The sequence below is a fragment of the Vulpes vulpes genome, chromosome 14, assembly GCF_048418805.1.
Source record: "Vulpes vulpes isolate BD-2025 chromosome 14, VulVul3, whole genome shotgun sequence".
NCBI classification, from domain to species: domain Eukaryota; kingdom Metazoa; phylum Chordata; class Mammalia; order Carnivora; family Canidae; genus Vulpes; species Vulpes vulpes.
Genome location: NC_132793.1, coordinates 116,966,199 through 116,991,503, shown reverse-complemented (window position 1 = coordinate 116,991,503; position 25,305 = coordinate 116,966,199). Strand labels below are relative to the sequence as shown.

The following is a 25,305-nucleotide window of genomic DNA, read 5'->3' as shown; positions in this document are numbered from 1 at the left end:
ATGGTCTATAAAACTTTACAGAACCTGGCCCCAGTTACTTGTTGGGCCCACTTCCCACTTCTTCACCCACTCTACTCCAGCCATACTGGCCTCCTGAATTTCTTCAAACTCAATAAGAATAATCTGCATTTGGCCTTTGAATTTCCTGTTCCTCCTCCCTGGAAATGCCTCATCCCTAGCTTTCCATGCGACTCCTTCTCCTTCCTTTGGGTATCTAGTGAAATGTCACCTTCTCAAAGAGGCCATTTCCTTCATGTACTATTTAAAATAGTAACACCTCCGTTGTTCCTTTTAATTCACTTAAACTCTTATTTTCATAGCACATTTCATCACTGGCTAAGACTTATTTATTTTGAGTTCATTTATTCTATAAGGGTTCTGGAGCATGAACTTCACCTTATCTGATCTTCATTGCCCAGAATAGTGCACTGGAAACTATTCACCATCACTTCAGAATGGCTGGAACCCCCACCTGCCTCCATAGTGTTGCCCATACTTCTTCCTTGCTTCGGGTCCTGTGTTTGCCTTTAAATTTGGCTCAGCTTTATGCAGCCAACTCAAATCTACCACCTCTTCGAGTCCTTCAATAAACATCCCAGACGGTAGTAGTCATCTGCTTCCCTAAATCACTATAGGAATTAAGAATATTTACCCATTGGTGGTCATCTGGGGCCTTGTGCGTGTAGTAGTACATTAAGTGGATATGTTCTGGAGTCAGATTGCCTGGGATTGAATCCTGACTCAACCATTGATGAGTTGAATGACCTTGTGCAAGCTAGTCAGCTCACCTGTATGTCATCTCCTCACCTGTGGTAGAGGACAAAGCCAGTGCCCATCTCATGAATTTGCTGCAGGGATTAAATGAGTAACATTCATCAAACGCCATGCCTGGCACATAGTAAGCACTTGGTCAATGCTGGCATTTATTTTTATCACCTAAACAAATTGTGTCCCCAGTTAGTTCAAAAGCTCTGTTCTTTGTGTGCCCCATGACATATGGCAGAGTCTTCCACACAGCAGGTGCTCAATAACTCTGTTGACTTTTGGTAAAATTATTTCCCAGAAGAAATGTCAGAAGAAATGCTTGGAAAAATTATGCCAAAGCAGTTATGATTGTAAAGCTGCTTGGGGACTCAGAAAAGGTAAAGACTCTTTCTTTTGAGACTCTCAAAAGAAAGTTCCCTTGCACACTCATTTGGAAAACATTTTCTAAGTGTCTGCTACGGACCAGACATTGTGCTGGATGCCTAAGGATGCAGTGATATAAAGGGCAGGCTTCTTTTTTCTTAAAAGGTTTTGGGGGCAGATATATATGAGCCTATAGCTGAACCCATGTGGACAGGGCTGAAGGGGAGATGCGTGCAGTGTTGCAGTGTCTCAGGGGTCACTTATGGAAGGGGAAGGACTGGATAGTTACTTTTTCAGGTTGACTCAGGTAGCCTACATTTCTATTTCTGTGTGCTGCACGAGTGATTTTGAAAACGAGAATGGTGTTAAAATTGAAAATGGAATAAGGTCCCTGGGGAGCAAAAGCAGAAGTAGTCTGGGAAAAATACACTGAAATTGTGTAAAACAAGAAGCACAGATTGAACAAAAATCATTGATTTCTTTAGGTTTCGCTATAATCTAAAAACATTGTCCTGAGGACAACACGTTGAATAAGACTTGGGATTTTTTTCCCTTTCTTTTTCTGGCACATTGTTAATGAAGAAAAGTATTTCTATGTTCAACTCTCCCTTATTACAAGAATGTAAAGGTAGCATGAAATTGTAGGTAGCTGGCAGAGCCATGCAGAGCAAAGCACATTTTTGCCTCTGGGTCCTCACTCCTGCTGATATACTAGTCTGTTTGCTCCTCTGATGAAGTATTTCAGAGACAAAAGCACAATTAAAATAATTTTCTGATAAATATAGAGCTAAAACATAATTCTAACTGATGCTCTTAGAAAAAGTCAGCATCTTCTACTTGTGAATCCACCAGATTGCAATTCCGCTTTTCTATATACCATGGTACAGGTATGGCTGGTATGTCCACCGTAAGCTTAAACTGATACAAGACCAACGTACAAAAATCAATTGTATTTCCATACACTGGAAATGAATACATTGAAAATGAAATTAAGAGAATGATTCTACTTATGCTAGCATCAAAAAAATAAAATATTTGGGCATGTGGGTGGCTCAATTGGCTAGGTGTCTGCCTTCGGCTCAGGTCATGATCCTGGGGTCCTGAGATTGAGCCCGCATGGGCTTCCTGCTCAGGGGGGAGTCTGCTTCTTCCTCTCTTTTTTCTGCTTCCTCTACTCATGAGCTCCCTCCCTCTCTCTCTCTCATAAATAAATAAAATCTTAAAAACTAATTAAAATATTTAAAAATAAATTTCACAAAAGAAGTATAAGACTTGCAAAATCATATAACATTTTTGAAAGAAATGGAAGATCTAAATAAATGAAAAGATAACCTATGTTCATATACCAGAAAGCTTAATATTGTCAAGATAGCAATGCTTTCCAGATTAATCTACAGATTTCATATAACCCTTATCAAAATCCTGGGAGGTTTCTTTTGAAGAACTTGATAAGGTGATAATGAAATCTATATGGGAATGCAAGAGACCCAGATCAGCCAAAACAATCCTGAAAAAAGCAACAAAGTTGGAGAATTCGTGTGTTTTGATTTTAAAACTCACTATGAATCTATAATAATCAAGATAGTGGGGCATTAGTATAAGAATGAACATATAGAGCAATGGAATAGAATCAAGAGGGGAAAAATAAATCCTTACATTCATTATCAATTGATTTTTTACAGGACAATTCAATAAAGAAAGACTAATCTCTCTGATTATTACTGGATAATAATCAGTGTTCCAGGACAACTGGATATATGCATGCAAGAGAATAAAGTTAGATTCCCTATACTACACAATATATAGAAATTAACTCAAAATGAATTATAAACCTCAATGGAACAGCTAAAAATATAAAACCCCTAGAAGAAAACATAAGGTTAAATCATTGTGACCTTGAGTTAGGCAATTGTTTCTAGGATATGACATCAAATGCATAAACAACAAAAGGAAAACATACAGAAAGGATAGACTTCATGACAATTAATGCTTGCTGTTTAAAAGATATCTGTAAAAATGTGAGCAGCCAAATAAGAAAATGGGAGAAAATATTTGCAAATCAAAAGTCTAAAAAGGGATTTGTATCCAGAATACACAAAAAAATCTTATAATTCAACAATAAAAAGACAAATAGCCCAGCCAAAAACTGAGGAAAGGATTTGAATAAACATTTTCCCAAAGAAATGTAGAATATTTCTTCAAAGAAGAGATACAAATGGCCAATAAACACATAAAATATTTCTCACTACTTATTAGGGAGATACAAACTAAAATCACAACAAGGAGTGCCTGGGTGGCTCAGTTGGTTGACCATTAGACTCTTGGTTTTGACTCAGGTCATGATTTCAGCATCCTGAAATTGAGCCCCATGTTGGGCCCTGCCCTCAGCTTAGAGTCTGCTTGTCCCTCTCCCTCCCCCTTTGTCCCTCCTTATGCACTTTCTCTCTCTCTCTCTCAAATATATAAATAAATAAATAAATAAAGAAATAAATAAAATATTTTAAAAAATCACCATGGCCACCACTTCACACACACTGGGATGGCTAAAATAAAAAAAGACAGAAAAAGACAACCAAAATATGATTGTCCAGGATATAGAGAAAATACTAAATAGTGTTACTAGAAATTCCAATTCTAGGTATATACCCAAGAGATATGAAAATTTATTTCCATACAAAAACTTGCTTATGAAAGCTTATAGCAGCATTATCCAAATAGCAGAAAAGTGGGAAAAATTCAAATGTCTATCAACAGATGAATGGCTAAACAAAATGCAGTATATCTATACAATGGAATAGTATTTGGTCATAAAAAGGAATAACATACTGATACATGCTACACCATGGATGAACCTAGGAAACATGCTAGGTGAAAGAAGCTTGTTCCCAAAGACCAATGATTTCTTACATATATGAAATGTCCGGAGTAGGCAAATTCAGAGAAACAGAAAGTAGATTGGGTTTGTTGGGGGAGAAGCATTGGGGGAGGTGGGGAGTGACCGCAAATGGGTATGGGGGTTTTTAGGGGGTGGTGAAACTGTTCTTAAACATGATTATGGTGATGGCTACACAGCTCTGTGGGATACTAAAACCCACTGAACTTTACAGTTTAACAGTGTGGATCTTATGATATGTGATTTATGTCTTAATAAAGCTGTTGTTTAAAAAAAACCCTGCACCAACAAAGTACAACAGAAAAGATGTTTGGGATAACAGCAACATTGTAATCCTACCCTCCTGAGGTCAGGATAAATCTTGAAAGTCTAGGGAAATGATCTTTGCTTGAATCCCCTCCTGGAAAATGGGTACTTCAGGGTTAGCCACACATCAAAACCCAGGAATCATTACTATTCCTTCTCTGACCACTCTCTTTGTATGTCAGGATACTATAATAGCTGCTATTATTATTATATTTTTATGTTACATTCTATTTTATTATGGTTTTATGAGCAAGGCATAGAGCGCTTTATATCACTAAGCATTTAATATCTAGGTCCTAAATTTGTCCTGAAGATTATGATTGGCTCCATTTTTCAGAAACAAAACTGACCCCTAAGAAGTGATGGAATGTTCCCAAAGTCATATAACTCATGAAATAACTAAAAGCTATCTGACTTCACAACCCACTTTTAATTAATATCCCCTATTAGCTCAAGTCTAAACCGAAGTATGTCACCTGTAATTGCTATTTTTTTTCCTACCTTTCATGTCACCTAGACAAGTTCAATCACTCTCCTACCTCATAGCCCATGTTTCAAGATCATTTTCATGTCCCCTTAAGTCTTTTCTTCCCCAGGCTAAGCATCTCATTTTCCATCACTTTTGTCTTAGTTTTTTAAGTTATGGTCTTGAGCCATTTTCCAACAACTGTCTTAAAGTGTGGTATGCAGATGTCAAGGAATAAGATGGAATTACTCCAAGCCACACTGTTCTAGGCACCTTGAAAATGGATCCTTCTATCAAGCCTTTAAACTTAGGCAACAGGGACTCCTGGGTGGCCCAGTGGTTGTGTCTGCCTTTGGCTCAAGGTGTGATCCCAGAGTTCTGGGATCGAGTCCCACACTGGGCTCCCTACATGGAGCCTGCTTCTTCCTCTGCCTCTCTCTCTCTCTCTCTCTCTGTCTCTGTCTCTCATGAATAAATAAATAAAACCTTAAAAAATAAAGTTAGGCAATATTTTACACATCTTACAAATGACACATTGAGCTCAGAGAGGTTAAGATCTTGTCTAAGATCACACGGCTGTGAAATAACAGACCTGGGATTTGAAACCACATCTGGTTTTATTAGTTATTTCTGACCTGAATTAATAGACTTAAAATCCCCCATTCCCTTAGTGTTGCAGATAAACAAGAAGTGACTCCATTCGCTGGAAGGATCCTACTAAAGAACTAAAATTCTCCAAGCAGCTGGAGGTTGTAAATCTTAGGGATGGCAATTAGCCTGAGGCCAAGCTTATTTGTCCTAATTAGAAGTCCTTAAAATTTCAGAAGGGCTCTTTGTTTGCTGAGCTGGCTACTCCTTCTCAAAAGCAAAAGGCAAATCTTTCATTTCATTTTATTTTACTCTGTTTTTCTTACCACAGTGAGGTAGTGTCTGGCTGAGAACATTCCTTCACTTCTCGTTCCTTCTCCCAGGGCACCCTTTTCATAGAATTCCTTTTAACTGTGGCATTAAAAAAAAAAAAAAACAACAACAACTTGGCAGTTATTTTGATTAGAGCATAAAATTTGCCTTTTATGCTGAAAGATTTATTTATTTATTTATTTATTTATTTATTTATTTATTTATTTATTTATTCCAAAAACGTCTACAGTGGTTGTACTATTTGGCAGTGAGTTGAGAATGGGGAGCGTGTCCCCACCCTTGATTTGGAGAGCTGTCCCCTCTGACTGCAAGCGCTGGTTGCAGGCAGGGGGTAACCAGCAGTCCCTTTCGGATGCCAGGCTGCTGGCCACTGAAGGCATAAAGTGGGCTTTGTTCTAGTGAGAAGGCCAGTCCCCGGGCTGCCTCAAGTCAGGCTCTGATGACCAACAAGACTCTAGAAAATAGTAAACATCTTACTGCCTTTTTCCAAAGACCCTGAATTTCCCTTGGAGGTGAGTCAGCCTCTCCCTCCCAACAAAGGAGACAGTGACCCAAGGAGCACGCTCACCTGGGAGATGACTTTTGCTTCTCATTTTTACTTTCAAAATGAAAAGAGGGGAACTGGGGGCTTACTAAAAAGCCATGGAGGCAGATCTGAGCAGTGGCACCTCATGTCTGGACCAGCCGGCGGCAGACCCAACCAGTCTGTGGCAGACTCAAGCAGCCCGCAGGGCAGGAGCCAAGCTCCCACTGAGTCCTGGGGGCACATCCTCCTGGGTTCGGAATAGCCTTTTGTGGAAGCTAATCTCAATCACATTTATGTGTGTAATATTTGTGCATTTCATATATAAAATATGAATATTGAATATATTCACATGTATACATGCATGTGTATATATTCAAGTATTTTATGTATAAAAAGGTTAAATCCTTTTCATTCCTAATAACTCATCATGGTAACTAATTATAACTGCATTTTATACTTATATATGTACATATGTATGTATGCATATATGTATATATAGTATATGTATCTTGTACATATATATGTATATATATTTTACATATAAAAATTCAACTATGTACATATAAGTACTATATTTGTGTATATAAAATATAAATATATAAACATTAAAAATATAAATATATATGCAAATATGTGTATAAATGTATATATGTATTGGAGTATATTACATATAAAAAAGTCAATTATTAAAAAGTGGAACTGGAATCTGAACTCAGCCCAGTGTCATTCCATGCATTTACTACTCTGTCTCATTGCCTTACCAGAGAATAAAATAAATATTTTTCTCCATGATTCCATGATTAGACTTCTTAGTATACTATAGAGTTAAAGAAATAGTTCATGTTTTGGGGTGCCTGGGTGGCTCAGTCGGTTGAGCAGACAATTTCTTGGTTTTGGCTCAGGTCATGATTTTGTGGTCATGGGATCGAGCCCCATGTTGGTCTCTAGGCTCAGTGTGGAGTCTGCTTGAGACTCTCTCAATAAATTAATTAATTTAAAAAAGGAAATAGTTCATGTTTTGATTTTTTTTTCTTTTCTAAGCCTCCTGACCACTAATAAGAGGAAAGCAAATGTCTCATCTGCTTAGTGCTATTGCTTGACTCCACTCAGGTGTTCATTCAGCAAGTGTTCATGGAGCAAGCAGGGGAACTCAGAGGGGCTGTGGCTACGGTGGTGACAGTGTGAAAAAGGCCCTGCCTCCACACATCCTGAATTCTGGTGAAAGGGAACTGATAATTAACAAATGATTCTACAATACAATGATGGGGAACATTCAGTTCTTTGAAGGAAATTAAAGGATAGAGGTCCAGCAACAAAGAGTGTGACCATGTAGACCATGGGTCAGGGCAGGGGTCCTTGAGATGGTAGCATGTGAATAGAGCCCTAAATGAAATACAGATATCTGGGGGAATATTCCAGGCAGAAAGACTCACTAATATCACTTAAGCAAATTTTCCTATAAGAAAAGGTTACTATTTTAAGCATCAATACAGTTTTAAGGACTTAACTATTTCTGGGAATTTGCTCACTGGATGATGCTCAGAATATCTTGTGAGTACCATGGTTACGAGATAATTCTCCAGCTGCTCCAGAGAGTTATTGCCTAGAAGTGACCCACAAAATTGAGCTTAACCTGATGGCCAGGAAAAAAATCCTCGTACCATTGATTAATCTAAAGCTGGTCTTTGCTGTAAAAAGCCATAAAATAAATAGTTTAGGCTTTACGGGCCATAGGGTCTCTTTCAAAACTACTCAACTTTGTCATTGCAGCATGCAAGCAGCGTTGGAGAATGAATTTGTTTGTGATCCAGTATATATACCATTATTTATGAAAATAGGCTGCCTGCTGGATTTGGCCTGTGGGCTTGGTTTGTCGACTCCTCTAGACCAATCCTTCAGGGGCCTCCTGAAGTCTGGATGGATGCTGCCATCACAGGAAAGATAGTCAACTATTAGGACTTTTGGTTTCTTTATGCTTCTTATTTCCCTTCATCTCTGTAGTCACTTCCTGTGCTATGGGCTGGTCAACCCACAATCAAATGTGTTAGAATCCTTTCTAAGTGAAAAACCACATAGTTTCTCAGGAGAACATGAGGAGTGGACTGGAGGGAAGATGTAAGTCAGCCCTGAGGATAATTTGCCTAGCATCAGAGCATGGACTTTCTGAAGGGCATTCTGGAGGCTCTGGGGTCATTATTTGTCTTTCCTTGTGTTCTCAGCTGTTCTGGGGAGCTTGAGATTCTGGGTAAAGTAAATGAGCTGAAACTATGGAATGAAAATCCAAATAATTAGATCTTATTAAGTAAAGCCTTGGAATAATTATTATTCTTTGTTTTTCTACACAGATTTTTATGAGAACGTAACAAATCTCCAGAATGGATGAATTGCCACTGTGAGTTTGCTGACTTTCTGGTATAAGGAGTCCTCTTGCTAATCCTTCAGTGCCATATGTTAATGCAGTTAAGAGTTGGTGTAAAGATGGCTGTTGGCATGACAGGGTGCTGGGCACCACCTCTTACCAGTCTTTGGTGTTTACACAGAGGTGTGATTGGGCTGTTACACTGTACAACCCTGCAGGATACCACTCACAGCCCACCTGAACAAACATGGTAGCCCTGGAAGGAATAGTGATTAAAAACCATGGCTGACCAGTCCTGTGGGCTTTGGCAAAGAATGCCAACTTCAAGTCACAGTCTTATTATCTAGAACATGAAGAAGGCAACTTCTACTCCTTAGATATTTGGGAGAAATTAGATGAAATAAAATGTGTGGAAATGCCTTAGCACTGTGCCTGGTACTTGGTAGACACTGAGCAATTCTTTCCTTCCGTTGAATGACCCAAAAGACAAAAGGAGGCATGAAAAGCAATAAATCATGACAAAGAAATCATTTTCAAAAAAAAAAAAAAAAAAAAAGAAATCATTTTCAGAAGATTTTATTTAAGCCACAGAAAATTTGAGGAAAAAAGATTTGAAATCTTTTCCGCAACAAAACTGGAAGCTATGGGGTTTTCTTGTTTATTTCAGCTACCCACATAGTTTTGTTTCCTACCACCCACTGACACCTTCTGTCCTCGTGACAAGAAAAGATCCTCTTCCTTGAGCAGTCTTATTTGACACTGGACTGTGGTAACTTGCAGAGTGAGACTTTTTACTACACTAGTGATACTTTTTTTTTTTAAGTATTTATTTGAGAGAGAGAGAGAGAGAAAGAAAGAGAGAGAGAGAGAGAGAACGCACACGCATGCCTAAGGGCAAGTGAGTGAGCAGGGGTAGGGGGTTGGGGGGGAGAGAGAGAGTCCCAAGCCGACTCCATGCTGAGCATAGAGCCTAATGCAGGGCTCGATCACAGGACCCCTGGGATCACCACCTGAACAAAAACCAAGAGCCAGATGCTTAACTGATTGTGCCACCCAGGCACCTCTATGCTGGTGGTACTTTTAGATAATGAGAAGTTACCATCTCATCAAATTAGGGAAGATTGCAATATATACTGAAGATCTTAGAACAGCATAATAAAGGTGAGCTTTCTGAATATCACACTTCCAGAACACAAATCTGGTCATGCCACCAAGTCCTTTCCTAGTCTAGAACCTGTTGATTACTCTTCATATCTTGCAGGTCATGATCCACTCTCTATCACAGCACCCGTCTCCAAGTGCTTTGCAGCAAAGCATTCTCTGATAATTGGCACCCACTTTCCCCTAATAGAACTAACAGGGCCCTGGGCTTGTCTCTCTCCCTTCTGTGCCCGAACATCTGCTCTATTACAGTGGTGGGAAAGTAGATGGTTACAAAACTAGGTGCCTTTGTCCTCACACTAAATTGTTAGCTCTTGGATTGCCAAGCAGATGCCTCCATTTTAATTCATCTTTGAATCCAGAGTCCAGTATATTGACCAGAATGCAGTAGGCAAAGCAATAATGCTTGTCGAAGGAATGTTTGATTTGTATCAGATGAAAGCTGTTCAGTGTGGCCTCATCACTAGTCTACTGACCCCTTGTCTTGTCCTGGGTATACATTTTAAAATAAATTGCTAGAAATGTTCTTCCTTTATTTTCATTAGCTCCATTTATTCTTTTCTTTTATGTAAGTCAAATAAACTTAGTGATCTGGTTTCTCAGTTCGTCGGAAACTAGAAGGTAAATCAGAACGTGGCACTCTTTATAGTGGAAAGCTTAAACGTGAATGTTTACTCCCTTTCAAGGGAGGTAGGGGAGGAAGTAGGAAGAGAGACTTCCCTTCTCTCAACCACGTTCTACCTTGGCAGGCCCTGTGCAGGGTGCTTGATGTGGGCTACGGCATGATTTATATGAGGAAAAGATATCAGGAGAGCTGCTGGCCAGTGATCAGATCACTGAGCTCATGTATGACACACGTATGCGTGTGACATGTGTTTCACTCATGATGCTATAAAAAATAAGATGTAGAACAGGGAAAATAAAGCAGATGTTGCTGAGTCTAAAGAATCATTTTTGACAGTATGTTTTATAAAATCCTAGGTTTAAAAAAATGACTATGAGGCTTCTCTGGGGAATTTCACTGTTGCAGAAGCTTTAAGTATGTTTGTTAAATTTCTGAGCTTAAAAAAAAAAAAAGCCATTTAGACGATGACTTCTAAATCTCATGCTCATTCCATGTCTCTAAAATACACTTTATCCTTGCCATGCATCACAGGTTGGTGCCCAGGTACAATCAGAAGCCAAGGAAGAAAGCAAGCAGCAGGGCTCTGCTCCTTATCAAGGTTCTCACTTTTGAGTCCCTCACAACACAAAGTAGGGAAGCTCCTAGTACAGAAAAAATTCTGCTACGTTGCTCATCCAGTTTAATCAGACCATATCATTGTTATTTCGTTTCAATTCTTGATGTCGATGGTGTTCCTTCAAACAGAAAATTGTAAATTCCAAGCTATAAAATCGATAGAGTTTTCTGTCCTTGTTTTTTTTTTTTTTTTTTTTTTTTTTCAGATGGCACTTAAGAACTGCATTGAGTCTCCCACCTGTGATTGCATTCAACCCACACTGTTGATGAATTGGAAGTATAATCTACTTGGTAGGTTAAAAATAAGAGACAACTTTCATCGTGTGGTTACATCCCTTTCCCTTACAAAAGATAGGGTAGGGGAGATGAGTTCAGGTTTTCAAGCCATACATTAAGCCTGGTGGGGGATACAGAATAGTGCTACTGAACAGTCTTAGTACTGTCTGGTGGGGAATTCAAAGGCAAATAATACTTGAAAGGACTTAAATTCTAGGAAGACAAATGGGCATTTATATGCAAATGCAGTGCTGTATAGTAAACACATATGTAGATGTCTGAGGGATAGAAACGCTAAAAGAAGGGATATATAAATTCTGTCTGGAAGATTCACTGGAAAGGATGCTTTAGCAAGGCTTTGAATACTGGGTAGGAATTTGCTGGTTGCATAAGGGCAGGGAGGGGTTGTTCAAGCAGAGGGAACAGGAGTAAGGAAGTCTGAGGGCATGAATGGCCACGGGGTATGAGGAAAGGTAAGAGGAACTGAATGGCACTGCTGTCTGAAGTGCAGTGAGAAGAAGGTAGGATGGTGGGGAGTTGAATGAATGAGAGGAGTCTAGACCTGAGAAGTGAGTCAGTGGGTGTCCTCGAAACCAGGCTGTGAACCACTGAAATGCCTAAGACTTCTGTTAAAGCTGGGCTCACTCTAGTTCATTACTTCAGAGTGATTTAACTAAATAACCCATTAAAAAAATCTTAAAACATTTTTAATTAATTTCAAAAGGCACAGTGATTGCACTCCCATATTCCCTATCCAAATATTAATCCCCACTCATTGCTGTTAAGTCCCAGAATAAATACAGATACTTTAAATCCTGGATTGCTGAAATTAACATTCTTTCCTAGAAGAAGAGGAAGGAAAAAAAAAAAAGTAAAGACCCAACACTATTAAATCCTACCTCTAATTAAAATTAGGAGAGGATTTAAATTAATATCCAGAAATAAGCCAACAGCTCAGAGAAATGAATACAAATGTTAGGAAATTATTATATTTTCCAGCAAATATCACTAATACTTTCTAAACACATGTGCTTCAGACTGGAGTTGACAAAGCAAAAGTGACTCCTGCAGTGACTCAGAAAGGGGACTGAGCAAAGACAAGGAGACTCCGGGAACTTTATTTCATAATCCACCTGCGAGGCTCCCCAGAGTGAAGATAGAGTACATGCAAGGCCCCGGTAGTATCCTTGAAATTCCTCTCCATGTGTGCAAAAGATCTCCTTTAGAAAGCATTCCAGTTTTTCCTCCACCCAGCAGAGATTCCAGGGACGACTTACTATTTCTGACATGAAGTCCTTCTCATTGGTAAACCTGTGAGTCCACATGCTGCCTGGATTAGTACATTGGAATTGTGTCCAAAGTGTCCTAGGTCTGCCATTTGGATGAGTGATTTATTCTCTCAGAGCCTCAATCCTCTTACCTGTCAAATGGGAATAGACTTGCTGTGAACATGACCTGATGTGGCATCTGTGCACTTGCATTATTAAAGGGGCCCTGGCTCTCACTTGATACCCATCTCTGCTGCCACGGGAGATGATCTTTGCTGGCCTACCCAGTTCCCTTGGGTCTCACATTGGTTCCTTTACTCATTTTCCTCACTTCCATGTAGGCTCCATCCACTCCGGTTCCTTCTCCACTCTGCTGAACTATTAACTTAAATAAATATCTGAATACACCCTATTCTTGGGTCAAAATTCTCCAATGACTCCCTATTGCCTGTAGAATAAACAGTCACATTCTTTAGCTCAGCATTCATGATGGAACCCAGCATATTTTTTCCAAAAATGGGTTTCTGGTCGTGCTGTTTCCAGCCACCTGACCATGCCAAGCTGTGTCCCTCCTCTGTACCTTGGGGTTTTCTCACTCCTTGGCCCGATATTTCAATCTGCTATTTCTCACTGCACTCAAACACACCCCTGCAGAGAAACTCCTCAAGATCCTCAGGCAGTTGGGTGCCCCTTCTCTTGCCTTTTCTATGTGACCCTACCCCATTTGACAGTGAATTCCTTGAAAGAGGACCATGATTTATCATTATTTGTCTTCAGAGCCAAGCTTAGAGCCTGGCATGAAGTCTGTTTGGTAAATGATTGTCGGATTCGATTGCCTGTCCGGACCAGATGCCAACTGTTCTGAGATATATGTGAGTGGTCTCTCCTGTTCCTCCTGTCAACTCCAGGCAGCTTCACTGAACTCAGCAGGGGGTGGGTCCAGTTAATTTTGTTTCAGGATCTGCAGGCCAGTGATAGAGGATGGCACGACACAGTGGTTCAGAGACAGTGCATTGGACTCACAGCAGGAGCACAAAGCAGACAGAGGGGCTGCCCTACAGGCCAACCCCACAGGCCCTAAGGATTTTCTTCTCAGGAGCTGTGAGTCACTGTGGCAACCGCATTGCCCAGAGCTCCTTTTAGGGCAAAGAGACTATTTTAGGTAAAGGAGACTTTGGTCACACTTCAAACATACATTCTCAGGGGAAATAAAAATCAGAGGCCCTCTCTTTAAAGGCTTTCCAACCTTCTCTGTCCCTACCCTCTATTCAGTGCTTCTCTGCCGAAGGAGGCCGCTGGGATCAGGATACTTTACTTTCTAATACTCAGCCTGTGGTGTCTGGAATAGAGGAAACCTCCTCACTTCCTGACACAGCCCAGCCACATTTTGGCCTTGGGTCACACAACCACCCTCCTTCCCCTATGCCCAGGCAAAATTCACCACTCACTTCTCTGTTTTATTGTTCCTCTAATACTCTTCCTAGTGTCTGCTCATACTAAGTGAAGAATATCCAAACAATAAATTACCAGATAGTGAGCCAGAGATAGTCTTATAACCACTTAAAGTCTGTAAGGCAAGGGCACTTCCCAGATTTTAGAAAATCAGGTAAAAAGAGAAAACTGAAGCTCAAAGGATGAGTAGCTTGTTCATTTCTTATGGGGCATGAATAAGCACACAGGCCCTATGTGAAGCTGGACCTCTCTCTCTTTCCATCATCCTACAACACTTTGGGTCCTTTCTTTAAATGAGTCCAAAATGCACCTGCTTCAGGAAGCCATAACCAATGTAAGTCAAAGGATTAAAAAACAAACAAACAAACAAAACTGTGGTAAAGAAGTAATTTAAGGCTCATTGATGAGCTGTTTCCTCTGCTATTCCTATTTATCATGCTTTCAGCTTTTCTTGGGCTATTTCTGCTTCATGAAACATCGATATCTTTATGTCTCACTATTTTATTAAGTATATTAAACAGGGGAATTGAATTCACAAAATGTACTTTGAAAAGTACAAATGCTCTGCAAACAGAGGCAGTATTAGAATTATGATCATTGTTATGAGTTTTTCTTTTGCTATGGTTTGTGGATTTGTTGCTTTGTCTAATTTGTTTATTGTATATATAGATTTGGTGGAGCCTGCTAATTGCTTCCCCCAAAAATCCATTTTCCCTTTCTTTCTTGTTAATGGAACTTTGGGTTTTTGTTCTGTGGCAATGTCCCCAGCTAAAAACTGTGTTTCCCATTTTCCCAAGTGACCGGGGATGACCACATGACATACAACTTCATGTAAGCAGAAATCATTGGGTGAACTTTCATGAGTAATCCTTAAAGGGTGGACTTGGCTGGCTAGTGTCTTTTTTTCCCCCACCTATTTTTACTTTTTGCTTGCCTGGATGCAGACATAATGGTTTAGATTGGAGTGTCTTGTGACCACAGGACAATAGCAAGATACCCACAAAGACTTCATCCCCAACATCTTTGAGCCAATAAATCAAAGACAAAAATACCTAGTCCTGAATTTAGTGCTCTGAAAGAAAAAAAAATCCCTAATTAGTGTAAGGCACTGTTACATAGATTTTCTGTTGTGTGCTGTTAAACTCAGTCCTTAAGCGACATAGTCATCAAAAGAAAGCAAGGTATATTGTATAAGTCCTAGACTAAAACTCTGATGTTACTTAATTGGCCTTCCAGCTGCAATTATTCTCTGCTAAAGTATGCATTTTAGCTAGGCTGGTCTTTGTATTACCTTGTTTGAAATCTTTCAACAGATTTTCATTGCCCTGAGAATAAAGCCCCATGCTCTTACTGTAAGTAAATGTCTCTGCTTAGGTCCCACCCATTTCCCTGCCCATCCTCATCCTTATTTCAGAGACCCAACCCTCTTAACATTGACCTTCTTACCACTTCAACGCAACACATGGTCTTTGGGTTTTACCTTCTGATAGGCCATTCTTTCTGCTTCAATAGTCTCCCCATCCCTCTTTGAATGTCAAAATAAATGGAACACCATTCACAAATCTCTCCTAGACTGGCCTCTCCCAGCCCACTGTGATTACTTTATAACTTGCAATTACCTTCTCAATGTCTTATCCATGGAATGTGGCCACAGTAAGAGAAGGGGCCCCATCTGTCTGGTTTATCACCATATCCCCAACACTTAGTCTAAGTGCTTGATATAATGCAAGTACTCAGCTCACAGTTTGAAGGTAAACTTGAGGTCAGTCCTCTGTCTTGTCTTAGAGTTGGCTTCTGGGAGAAACTCATATTAAGGTTTTGAGTGCAAGTAGTGTATTTGGTAGGTGATCCCAGGAAAAACTGGGGGGGGGGGGTAGAGTGGAGAAGTGAGAGAGAGAAGAATAGGAAGCTAAGGAAGGATTCCTCAGACAATTTTGACTATGGGCATTGAAGACATAGCTTATTCTACAGAAGAGTTCCAAGAGACAGCATAGAATACATTTCAGAGTTATTTTGCTCCAGAGGCAAGGGAGCTCGGGCCTGAGGCCATTGGCATTGGTTGAGGGCTATAGGATGGGGATGTGGGTGGAGTGGTGATGACTCCCCAGCATTGTTGGCCTGCCTGGCATGCAAACAGAATTTGTCTGTCAAAGAAAATCAAGCCTTCAGGAAGAGAGCCTGGATGCTGGCAGCTGGAGGTGAGGCAATGCACATGGATGGTAAGCACTACAAGGTATGAGGGGGCACCCTGGGGTCCACCCCATCACTGCACCTCTCTCAACCAAGGCTCTCTACCCATAGTGTGGACATGACATCACCTGGGATATTTCTGAGGACTGAGTGAGTCAGGGAGATACAGTGTCTCTTCTGCCAAGCAATAAACTTGGGGGAATCTGGGAAGGTAGTTGACCTCTTCTCATCTCTAAAATAAAGATTATGATTCCTATCGTGCATACTTAGTAAGAAGATTTATGTGGCAAGTGGCCAAGGATATCTGATTAAGAAGTGTAAGAGAGTATAGATAAAAAGGATTAGGGCCAGATGATCTGAGTTCCTATTCCAGCTATACCACATTCAGATAATCTGATCTAGGCTCCAATGTCCTCATCTGTATAATGGGCAGAATAAGAGTGTTTCCTTATTGTTTTATTTTGAGGATAAAAAAAGTACATAAAAAAGTATCTGTCATTGAGAAAACATTCAATAAAGGTTGGCTACAATTAGTTTTATCAGTCTATTGGTATTAATATTATTTTGTGTTACAACAATTTCTGTATAATTTTCCCCAGGCTTACAACTTTATTTTTTGTGAAGATCACAAAAAAAAAAAAAAAAATGAACACATGTTTTGGTGGTAAGCTTTGACTTCCATTTTTTATACCAAATTCTATTCACAGACCACCATTCACGTTCTTTGGGGTTTTTAATCATTTGGGAAATTTCCATTTAGAAGGGAGCCTGGGGCTTCAAATAGTTCATACAAAGAGAATGGGGATAATTTGGTGTCCAACCTTAAAGCTTCTATCTTTCATTCATCACAAATCTTCCCCCTCCCCCCACCGGCCCTGCCCTCCATGGCTATCTTGCTGATGGCTGCATCTAAATGAAGTATTGCCATAAATTACATTGACTAACCAAGAGCCAGTTCTCTATTAGGGTCAAGTCACTAAATGGTGAAACTGATAATGGTCCTTGCAGGCCTCACCCAAATCACTCCTTAAACTCCAATAAGTGTTGGTCTAGCACATTTGCACATTACCCTGAGACACCTCTAAGTTACGTTAGCCTTAAGGTGCAGAGCTGACATATTAACAAGAATGCCTTTTACATTTAGGCTATCAGAAGTCTCCTTTCATCCATGACTTTAATTGCCGATTACAGATGGAAGTCAAGTTTGCAGGAAGCAGAACATTCATGGATAAGGAGGGCTAAAAGTTCAATGCATTTTCTATGAGAGGCACAGTGTTACTTTTAAAGATCAAAACCTGCTCAGATTTTCATGGCATTTTAGAACTTGAAGGGATCTAAGGGGTCTTCTAGCTATGATTGCCTTCTTTCACAGATGAAGAACATCGGGCTCACAGAGGTTAATTAATTGCTCAAGGTCACATACAGAAGAGCTTCTCAAACTTTAGTGAGAATAAGAATCAGCTGGGGATCATATCACACTGCAGATTCTGATTCAGTAGTTCTGAGATGGGACCTGAGATTCTGCATTTCTACAAGCTTCCAGGGGATATAGCTGCAGCTGGTCCACAGACCACTCTGTGAGTAACAAGGATGTTCCATGAGGGGAGTAAGTAGTCGGGATTTTTTGATACCCAATTGACTATTTTACTTTACCAGCTGGTTTATCCTTTGTTGCTGAAAACAATGGCTTAGAATTAGAGTGGTCATTTGTCACTTGGGGAGGGATGATATACTTTTTAATTAATTAGTGTCTAAATTTGCAATGCTCAAGTAAATTGTCGACAATTGATTGATCAGTTAATTTGAAGGTCCTCAAAGTGCCTAAGCATTGTGTGGTGGATATTCTGAGGTTTCCCATAGAAGAACAACCTTCAGGAAGAAATAATGGAAGCTGATAGTTATAGTAGTGCAGAGGACATACAGTTTTCAAGTTCTAACCCACAATGAAAATGGTGTCAGCTCAAGAGAGCCTCATTACCCAGGGTTATGTCTCTTGGGAGGATCTGTATCCAATGACTGATTCATGGAAATACTAGGTGGTCATTTTTTCTGGTCCCAAATGATGTCATTGGAATGGACTTCTGTTATGGGTTGAAATGTATCCTCTCCAAATTCATTTGCTGAAGTTCTAACCCTCAGGACTTCAGATGTGACTGTATTTGGGAGACAAGAGCTTTAAAAAAGTAAAGGTAAAATATCGTCATTCAGGTGGACCCTAATCCAATAGAATTGGAGTCCTTGTAAGAAGAGGAGATTGAGACACAGACACACAGAGGGAGGATCATGTGAGGCCTCAAGGGAAAGATGGTTATCTGTAAACCAAGGAAGGCGGCCTCCAAAGAAAGAACCCTGTGACACCTTGATGTCACACTTAAAGCTTCCAGAACTGCGTGAAAACAAATTTCTATTGTTTAAGCCACCAAGTTGGTGGTTCTTTGCTACGGCAGGCTGAGCAGGCTAATACAACTCTTTTGTCAGTTGCCATAATTTCTATGTTGATACCTTGGCTTTCAAGGTAAGAGCTTTTGTAATGGGGTATGCTAAGAGGAAGTCTCTGAAACTGCCCACTCCTTGGGTTAAATAGTACATAAAAATAATACTGCATACCACGGGGGATGGCAGAAATTAGCATCACCCTTCAAGACTTAGGAGATTCAGGGATGATAATTCCTACTCTTCCACAGTTTAATTGCTCAGACTGATTCCTATAAAACTCAGAGAGATTCTGGGCAGTGATCACAGATTCTGACTAACTCCTCCAAGTGGTATTCCAAAATTATAACTACTGGACCACATGTGAGATCTTTACTAGAGCAAATTGGCATGTCTCCAGGTACATGGCATGTGACCATCAATTTGGCAAATCCATTTTTAACTTTGTTAGAAAGATCAGAAAGAGTTCACCCGGACTGGACAACAGTATTTACTTCCTGTCCTGCCCCAGGGTTATGCTAACTCTCCCAACCTCTGTTATAATACCCGGTCTTAGTATGAAGAGTCCAGGACCAGCTGAACCTTTTGCAGAGTATCACACTAGTCCATAGTGTTGATGAGGTCATCCTAATAGGTCTGAATGAGCAAGATATAGTTAGTACACTGGAAACCTTGATAAGATTCACATACTCTAGTGGGTAGGAGATAAATTCTTCAAAGATCTAACACTGCCAATCCTCAGATTTTCCTTTTCCGTGAAGGCATGGGGAAAAATCTGGAATATGATTTACATCTAGAGTTCTTAGGCCCCACAAAATTTCTTTCATTGTGGAATGAAAAAAAGATTACTTTATTTAATTTTACTGTCTGCCCTCCCTGGGCCTTAGGCCACAGGAGATCTTGACCAACCATGAACAAGTTGGACACTTGCATTTAATTCCTCTTATAGGGACAAATGTTTGGTTTTGATTATGAAATGAAGTAATACAGGTGAGACACTTAGCAGACCTGTTATGTAACAAACTCAATGAATATGAGCAGGTCCATTTGATGTTAACTATTATTGCTCAACAAATTTTTGCTGAGTGCCTCCTGTGTCCCAGGCTCAATTAAAGAAAGCCATCTTATTATATCAGAGCTAATGGAAACCTGAGTTTAATTCTGTTTTGAAGATAATATGAGTTAGTATACATTAAATACTTAGAACCATTCTCAGCACAATATATATGGCTTTAAACTATTAATTATTATTGGTATTAATTTTCTTTCTGTACAGGTAAACAAAGTAAGCCCATAATTTTGGGCTTGTTCTTTTAGGGAACACAGAGCCATTATGAGTTATAGATCATGAGAGAAAATTTTAGTAAGATATTAGTCTGACAGAGAGGAAGGGGAGGAGATTTAGATGAGACGCAGATCTGTGTTTCTCAACCTTGGTGCGATTGACATTTGGACCTGATAATGCTTTGTTGTCAGGCTGCCGTTTTTATTGTAGGATATTTAGCCATACCTATACTCCTAGTGTGATAACCAAAATGCTTCAGACATTGCCAACTATACCCTGGGGGGTAAAATTGCCCGTGGTTGAGAACCACTGACCAGATGAAAGCAGGGGTATGCTTGAGTTGGGGCAAGAACGAAAGATATTAAGGAGGGGTGGGGGGAAACTGGTGTTTGATCAGCTGAGAGAAGTCAAAAGGCAGAAGGAATTGAAGATGCTCCCAAGTTTTGTGTATGTTCCCTGAAGACTTGGGGTGATGGTGATAATGAATATGGGAAAGCTGGTATGGCAGAAGGAGGTGAGCTTTTTTTTTTTTTTTTTTAAATTTTCTAGTGCAAAGTCCTTGGGGGCTGATAAGTGCCACTTTTTTTTTTTTTTTATATCCTTAACTAACTGGCAAGATAAATCATCTTTTTCCTTTCTCTGTACATATTATGAGACTCTGAGACCTTCCCGAGGTCACAGGGTGTTTAAGCGGTCAATGTGGACTCACATGTCCTGACTTGAAAATCCGTGCTTTTCCTGTTGCCCTCCTCTGTCGCCTTGCAGTACAGAAGGGAGTTCTGGGGAAGGTGGTTTGAAAGGCACCGGTATAAAGGATGGGAGAGGTTTGCTTTTCCCAGGCAGTGAGGGGGACAGAATCGCGCTGGATGTGTCTACACAACGGTGCTGTGGCATTTGCATGAATGCAGTCCCAAAGAGGTTCTCACTTACATCGGGCCTTTTCCAGCAAGCAGACAACGATGCTTGCCGTGCAGTTGAAATCTAACACCCTCTGCACACACCCCACCAGTGAATCACACGCCTGTGTTTAAACAGAAGGCAGATTTTAGCAGCTGGGTGCTAACTCCACCTCCAAGAAGCTATTACTCCTGTGCTCTGTTCAAGAGCTGCTTTCTTGTCAGCCATGGTAAAGTCCCTGCCTGCTATCCTAGAGCAGGTGAATCAGGTAGGAGGGATGGACCACAGATGGACAGTAGGCCAGTGAGCAAAGCAATGTGGGCATCCTAGCTGCTAAGTGAGGTCATTTTTCTTGAAAATTACAGCACATGTGTTAGCACTCACAATGGTAAACTTTCACATGCCTTCTTAGAGCATAAATTAAAGGTAATGTTAACCCAGAGACAACTCTTCTGCAGAACGTGATTCAAAAACTGAAAGGTCTGTACTGACATATACAAAAGATGTCCCTGAAAGGATTCACAATCTATTGGTGAATTTATTTGGTTGTTTCTGGGGAGAATCAGCACTGAAAAGGGCAACACAACTTAACTTTTCACTGTATATATTTCTAGAACATTTGGATTCTTTACCACGTGGACCATTATTTGGAAAAAGAAGCACATGGTGGTACAAATTGCTAGTGTGCCTGATGGGTAAAAGGGGTCACTGAAGGGTCTTCTGGAAACTCTATTAACGTTCAGTTTCTTGAGCCGGGTGTTGGTTAGCTAGATGTGTTCACTTTGCATAAATTCATCAAGCTGTCCACCTTTGATATGTATACTTCTCTCTCTTACGTTTTAACAAAGCACTCAAATGCTTAAGAATGTTAAGTAAGCAAAAAGCAAGCAAGCAAAAGAAAAAGTCTGTAAGAGTACAGTTGGTTGACTGAGCAATTCATCCTTTGATACATTTATTTAGTTCAAAGAAACCCCAAAATGTATTTGTTGTGTTTACTTTGTGACAAGCTCCTTGTCCTTGAGTGGACCTGGCCTTGTGACAGGGGGAGGAGTTATACTACCACGATGATGCCAGGCTGTGCCCACTGGTTTCCTATCACTGCTGTGGCTAATTACCCTGCACTCCGTAGTAGTTTATAGCAACACAAAATTACTATCTGCCCATTCTGGAGGTTCGAGTGCAGCGTGGTCTCACTGGGCTAAACAGGGGAGGCATTTCTTTAGAGGCCCAGAGAGAACCTGCTTCCTTGCTTCTTCCAGCTTCCAGAGGCGCCCATGTGCTTTGGCTCCCAGTGTCTTCCCCCATATCCGCAGTATAACACTCTGTGAGTCATTGTGTGTCATTTGCTTTTCTCTTTTCCTTTGTTCACATGGTGAGTAGTTATATGGGACCCTCCAGGAACATCCAGGATTACCTCTCTATCTTAAAATCTTTAACTTTTTTTTTAAAAAAGATTTTATTTATTTATTTCCTTGAGAGAGAAAAAAACAAGCACAAGCAAAGGGAGGGGCAGAGGGAGAAGCAGACTCCCTACTGAGCAGGGAGCCTGACTTGGGGCTCTATCCCAGGACCCCAGGATCATGACTTGAGTTGAAGGCAGACACTTAACTGATTGAGCCATCCAAGATCCTTAAGAACTTTAACTTAATTACATCTGTACATTCTTTTTGCTATGCAAGGTAACAAACTTGCAAAGGTTCTGGGGATTTGGATGAGGACATCTTTGGAGGTGTCCTTATTCTGTTGCTGTAGACTGAATAGTTGTTTTATTCCCATAATTCATATGTTGAAGCCCATTTCCCCAATGTGATGGTGTCAGGAAGTGGGGGCTTTGGGAGATGATCAGGTCATGACAGTGGAGCCCTCATAAATGGGATTAGTGCTCTTATAAAAGGGATCCCACAGAGCTCTTTGCCTCATTGGCCTGTGAAGACAGGGGAGGACAGAATCTACCATCCAGGAAGGGAGGCTCTGATCCGACACTAAATTTGCCTTGATCTTGGACTTGCCACCCTCCAGAGCTATGAAAAATGAATTTCTGTTGTTGATAAGCTGCCCAGTATCTGCTATCCCGTTACAGCTTCCTGAACAGGCTAAAACATCTGTTTACCATAGTGTATGATGTAAGGAATCCAAATAAGGGAGTCATAGGAGAAGGATCCATAAGAGTCAGTGTGGGATGTGAGTGAGGATGGAGACAACAGGTAGCAGGTAGCAGGTAACACTTCAGGTGACCTGGAGGAAGTAAGGTCAGACAGATGCAGATGTGCATGAGGGCCCCAAGGGAGGCCAGCAGTAAGAAATTACACATATAGCCTGCCATGAGCATGCTGTTCATCAGGCTCACCCAGTTCCAACCGCCATGGAATATTTTCAGATTCTAACAAAATCTTAATGATGCATATGTGACGGGAGAGCATTTCAGGCAGAGGGATCAGCCTGTGTAAAATTTAGTGGGTTTTCTGGGGGCCAGTGACTACAGCATGTATGGGAAGCTGATGGGCTGATGACCAGGCTCAAAGAAAACGTCAAGATGAAGCCCAACAATGTCATTCCTGTGACCCAGAAGACCGTGTACCTTCTGCTTCCTGTCTACTTCATTTGTCTCATTTTTAAGAGACATAGGAAGCTGTAAGGACTCTAAGTAGAGGAGGACATCTTCCAGGATCAAAGGCTCAAGCTTAGGAAAATAAATGATGCTCTGGGTCTCAGGCAGCTTTTGCAGGAGGGAGCTGTTTCAGGTTGATAGAACCCAATGAAATCTTACTCATGTCCAGACAGTTCCTCATCGGTAGCATCTCCATGACAATAGAAATTAATGTATGTACACAGAGTTTCTTTTTGGAAGCTTGAGAGAAAAACAATTTAACTTTGCTGAGTGTCTCTCTCATTCAAAAAATGACCTTCAAGTTGATACGCTTTGCAGGTTGCTTAATATGCAAGAGGGGCTGCAAATTATGAATTATGTCTTTGTCATCATCTTGATTCCTGTGCAATTAAGGCTCTTCGTTTCATTTCTTCTAGATAGTGCTGGAGTTAGGGGGCCTGTGACACCATATCCCAGGCTGTTAAGATTTGAACACTATTACTGTCTGTGATAGTGTTTTACTGAGTTACCGACCTGGCACTCATGTTCTTCCATGGCTGTGCCCCTTCCAGCTTGCCAGACTGTGCTAATGGTATTCCATTAGCTAGACTGCTTTGTTCTCTATTCCCTCAAATAAACCTTCCACTTCCTCACTTTTCTGCCTTTCTTTCTGCCCTCATCTCATTCACTGTCCCTGGAATGAATGACCTATCCTTCAGGGTCCAGGGTGTGCATCTTACACCAAAGGGTTCCCTGATTGAGCCAAGATGCAAGATATGCTTCTCTCTCAGTTCTTCTGGCATTATTGGGACAGCAAGGTATGGCGAAGGGATGTGAACTTTGAAGTTCCTAAATCCAGACTAGTCATTTAATAGCTCCTTGGAGGAAATGATGCAATCCCTCTGATTTTCATCTTCTCTACTATTCAGATTGACAAACAAAAAGAAAACTAAACTCTTATTCAGGAAGGAAAATGACCTTCAAAAACCATCTGCCTATGATTTGTTGTTTTTTTTTTTTTCCTTAGGAAAATAGAAAAATACCTTTATGGACACTTGAGTGGCTCCATCAGTGAAGTGTCTGCCTTGGACTCAGGTCATGATCTCAGGATGCTGGGATTAAGCCCTGCATCAGGCTCCCTGCTCAGCAGAGAGTCTGCTTCTCCCTCTGCCTCTCCTTGCTGGCTTGTGCTTTCTTTCTCACTTACTCTGTCTCTCAAATAAATAAAATCAAAAAAAAAAAAAAAAAGATGTCTTTAGAGTTTGTTCACTGTATTTGTCAATATGCCTTGATAGCCCAGTGGATGACCTCTCATGCCTTGGGGCAATGCCAAAAGAGGACAACAAAGACAAAAGAATCAAGTTTCTCCAGAAAAATAGGACACATACATACATACACAGACGCACATATATAAAGAGATTTATTTTAAAGAATTGGCTCATGTAATTATGGGTTTGGCAAGTCTAAAGTGTTCAGGGAGGCAGACTGGAAATTCTCACAAGATTTGTTGTTGCAGTCTTTAGCACAAAGGCCAACTGAAGGCAGAATTTCTTCCTCATTGGGGAGTTCAGTCTTTTCACTTAAGGCCATCAACTGATTGGATGAGGCCCACCCACATTAGAGAGGCTCATCTGTTTCATGCAGTCTATTGAATTAAAGGTCAATCACATCTAAAAAAATATTTTCATAGCAACAGTTAGAGTGGTGCTTGACTGAAGAAGTCAGCACTACAGTCCAGACAAGTTGACATAAAAAAATAACAATCACAAGAAGTGATTTATTCTGCCAAAAAGTTGGTAAGAATTGGAAGTTCTGGAGGCAACTAGGGAAATTGGAAGTAGTTGTGGAAAAGATGTGCTAGAGGTGACAGGGCTCAAGATGTTTTTGAAATGGTCTTGAGAGAGGGGGTCCCTATGC

The 25,305-nt window shown here is 40.5% G+C and overlaps 1 long non-coding RNA gene across 1 annotated transcript; it reads left to right on the top strand.

Annotated features, from left to right (window-relative positions):
• Positions 1–8,582: 8,582 nt before the first annotated feature.
• On the top strand, positions 8,583–24,690 carry LOC140595500 (uncharacterized). The gene is made up of 3 exons (XR_011997176.1): positions 8,583–8,632; positions 11,207–11,291; positions 24,416–24,690. It is a non-coding gene; the product is annotated as an uncharacterized lncRNA (long non-coding RNA).
• Positions 24,691–25,305: the final 615 nt, after the last annotated feature.